General features: G+C 48.1%; 1 pseudogene; it reads left to right on the top strand.

Moving 5' to 3' along the window:
* The first annotated feature begins 2,456 nt into the window (after positions 1-2,456).
* On the top strand, positions 2,457-3,587 carry LOC138848383 (GDNF family receptor alpha-2 pseudogene; annotated as a pseudogene).
* Positions 3,588-4,174: the final 587 nt, after the last annotated feature.

Here is a 4,174-nt window from a genome sequence, read left to right as displayed (position 1 = left end):
TTTGAGAAAATAATGAATTTAGGAAAATCAAGGAACATTTATGTCATTTACTATTAAAATCACTAATGAAATACATGAGCATCTAAATCTATATTTATAAAATATCAGTAACCATAGAGTTATTTTCAGTCCTCTAGACCACCAGAAAAGTTAAAACCTATATCAACTCAAAAGATAGATTTAGCATTGGGCTGGTGCTGTGGTGCAGTGGGTTAACACTCTGGCCTGAAGCGCCGGCCCCCCATATGGGCACCAGTTCAAGATCCAGCCTGCGGCACTGGCATCCCATATGGCCACCGGTTCAAGTTCCAGCTGCTCCATTTCCGATCCAGCTCTCTGCTATGGCCTGGGAAAGCAGTGGAAGATGGCCCAAGTCCTTGGGCCCTTGCACCCACATCAGAGACTGGGAAGAAGCTCCTGGTTCCTGGCTTCAGATTGGTGCAGCTCTGGCTGTTGCAGCCATCTAGGGAGTGAACCAGCGATGGAAGACCTCTCTCTCTCTCTCTCCCCTTCTCTCTCTCTTTCTCTGCCTCTCAACCTTCTGTGAAACTCTGACTTTCAAATAAATAAATAAATCTTTCAAAAAAAGATAGGTTTACTATATTGGTAAAAGGCAGTTCTCATGGGGGGTACATATGGAAGCAACCAAGAAACCTTAGCAAAATTTTTGGTTTGTTCATTCCACAATGAAAGATCAACTGTTTGTAAGTGCTAGGATTGTATTAAAATGGATAATTAAAAACTTAATGAAGATAATTCAAGGAAGGACAATCCATTTATCTGAAACATCATGAATGATTATATATCCAAGTGGTAGCAGTAAATTCAGAGATGAACAAATGCACAAAAGATATGCAGTGCTCAAAAATGATATTGCATTTCTATAAATAGACTTTATTATTGATAGGGACAATAATAATATGAAAAGCAGATATAAAAACCAGAACTTGGTAAAAAATATTATTTTACAATTACAAAAAAGAAAAGGGCATATATATTTTTTAAGATTTATTTTATTTACTTGAAAGAGTTAGAGAGAGAGGTAGATCCAGAGAGAGAGAGGGAGGTCTTCCATCCACTGGTTCACTTCCCAAATGACCGCCACAGCCAGAGCTGTGCTGCTCTGAAGCCAGGCACTTCATCCGGGTCTCCCACATGAGTGCAAGGGCCCAAAGACATGGGCCATCTTCTACTGCTTTCCCAGGCCATAGCAGAGAGCTGCATTGGAAGTGGAGCAGCTGGAACTTGAAACAGCACCCAAATGGGATGCCAGTGCTGCAGACCAGGGCTTTAACCCATTGCCCCATAGTGCTGGCCCCCATATGTATTTAAAATAAAGATCATGGCAATAATTAGGACATTTTTCAAGGAAACGTATTTATATCTAGAGATACTCTTTATTTTTCAAAATTTAGTTATTTATTTTGAAGGAGTTACAGAGGGAGAAGGAGAGAGAGAGAATTTATATCTGCTATTTACTCCCCAGATGGACACAATGGCCAGCACTGGCCACAGCCAAAGCCAGGAGTTGCTTCCAAGTCTCTCACAAGGGTGGCAGGGCCCAGAGAGCTGGGACATCATCTGCTGCTTTCCCAGGCCAATTGCAGGAAGCTATATCAGGAGTGGAACACTTGGGTGATGAACTGGTGCCCATGTGGGATGCCAGTGCTGCAGTTTGCAGCTTTACTTGCTATGCCAAAACACTAGCTCCTAGAGATACTCTTTAAAATGTGATAATGGGAGGCACTGTTATGTAGAACTGAGGAATAAACAAAACATATATAGCCAGTAATGAGAACATTATTCCATTAGACTATGCTGGTTCTGAGCAATGTGTGTAATTCAGTGGCTAGGAGAGAGTTAGTGTCAGTGGTCTCACAATTAAAATGTGAGCAAGATGTCCTGAGGTGCACAGTGGGAGGAGTGGCTGACAGAATATATATGATGTACACATCTGTTGGAAATAAATTCAAAGATAAACCTAAAAATACAAAAGGGTTGCAGTTGTTAATATATATTGTTTATTGTAAGTAAAAACTCAATTTATAGGTGGAAAAATTGAGAAACTGACAACCAATTATGATGACCACTTGGTGAAAAGCCTCACTACATTTGCATCAAAATAAGGGAAAACAGAAATGAATGAAACATAAAGTGAAATTTTGCAGAATATCCAATGAATCTTGAAGGAAGCATACGTGTAAGCAGCACTGCATCACTGAGTTTGAAACAACAGGATAATTTGTGGGTTATCAGAACTAAAGAAATATTTAAAAATATATGACCTGGAATGTGAAAATGATAATACTGGACAAGATTTTAAAAGCTGTGTACATAAAATTGTTAACAAATAGAAATTTTCATTTCGTTGATATCATATTGTTGTAATTGGCTGCCCCTAGGATATTGATGATTCATACAAGTGATACTAGTAAATTAAAACAAAATAGAACAAAATGAAGGCAGCTGCCATCGCGGGGTGGGGTGGGGATGGGGAGGAGGAGGAGGGTGCAGAGGCTCTGGTGGTGGGTTTGCACCCCAGCAGGACGGGTCTTCAGGCTTGCCTCCTCTTCTCAGAGACAGGGGCAGACCTGGCAGTCAGCACCAAGAGCAACCAGTGCCTGGAGGAGGCCAAGGCCTGCGTCCTGAACGGCAACTGCAAGAAGCTGCGCTCCTCCTATATCTCCATCCTCAACCCAGGAGCTTGCCCTCGTAGTGCTGCAGCCATCACCAGTGCCACAAGGCCCTGCGCCAGGTCTTCGTGTGCCCAGCGAGTACACCTACGGCATGCTCCTCTGCTCCTGCCGAGACCAGGCGTGCACTGAGTGCCGCCGGCAGACCATCCTGACCAGCTGCTCTTACGAGGACAAGGAGCGCCCACCTGCTTGGACCTGCATGCCCTGAGCTGCACCGACCACCTGTGCCAGTCCAGGCTGGCCAACTTCCACGCCAACTGTCGAGCCTCCTCCCGGACACTCACCTGCTGCCCAGGGGACAGTTATCAAGCGTGTCTGGGCTCCTATACAGGCATGGTCGGCTAAGACACCCTACTAGGTGGACTCCAGCCCCACTGGTGTGGTGCAGCTGCTGCAGCAAGGGAATGTGGAGGAGGACTGTGAGAGGTTCCTGAGGGACTTCACCGAGAACCCGTGCCTCCAGAACGCCATCCAGGCCTTTGGCAACCGCACTGATGTGAGCGTGTCCCTGAAGGGCCCCCGTTCCTGGCCACGTAGGCCCCTCGGGTGGAGAAGACGCCTTCTCTGCTGGATGACTTGAGTGACAGCACTGGCCTGGGCACAAGTGCCATGACCTCCTGCCCTTCTGTCCAGGAGCAGGGGCTGAAGGCCAACAGCTCCAGAGTTGAGCCTGTGCTTCACGGAGCTGATGACAGACATCATCCCAGGAAGCAGCAAGGTGATCAAACCCAACTCCGGCCTCAGCCGAGCCAGGCCGTCAGCTACCTTGGCCAAGCTCTCCCTCCTCATGCTTACCTGGGCCTTGTAGGCCCCACCCTGGGGAACTGTGTCCACAAGGCTTCTGGAAGCGCCTCTGACAAGAACTCCTGCCTGACACAGCAGACACAGAAACACACGAGACAACCACACACACCTTGCAAACAAAACAAAACAAGACAAAAGCGAGTCTTCTCCCACCTCATCTCTGAGCCTGTCTCCTCCCAGGTTTCTTCTCTGGAGAACTTTTTCTAAGCTGGACAGACAAGCAGGGGGGCAGCCTCCATCCTCAGCTGGAGTTTTCTCCTCTGGACCCCTTTGAAGCAAGAGACCAAGACCCCTGCTGCCAGGGGGACATGTGACTGTGCCTGCTGCAGGCTGAGGCAGGGCAGCCCCTGCTGGACACCTGCCAGGGGCAGCGGGCACTGGGAACCTGTGGGTCCCGTCTGCCCCTCCTCTTAGCTGCAGGAGTGTTGACTGCTTCTGTGCCCTCAGCAGGCCGGTGGGCCAGAGTCTGGCATGGGTGGGGGACCCCTGCAGAAGGGGTGATGTACCCTGAGCTCCCTGGGAGGCATGGATGGCAGAGCCCAGCCCAGCCCAGCCCACCTGGGGCACCAGCTCCAGGGTGGAGGTGGGGGCTTCTGCCTCCTTGGTGGCAAGAGTTTCAGGGTCAGAGAGAAATGAGGCTTTGTTGGTGCTGGATGGGTGTATGTGGTCTCACT

This window comes from Oryctolagus cuniculus, chromosome 17, assembly GCF_051225735.1.
Source record: "Oryctolagus cuniculus isolate XC-2025 breed Fujian yellow rabbit chromosome 17, ASM5122573v1, whole genome shotgun sequence".
NCBI lineage: Eukaryota > Metazoa > Chordata > Mammalia > Lagomorpha > Leporidae > Oryctolagus > Oryctolagus cuniculus.
The sequence above is the reverse complement of the archived record's forward strand: the minus strand, read 5'-3'. Positions and strand labels throughout refer to the sequence as shown.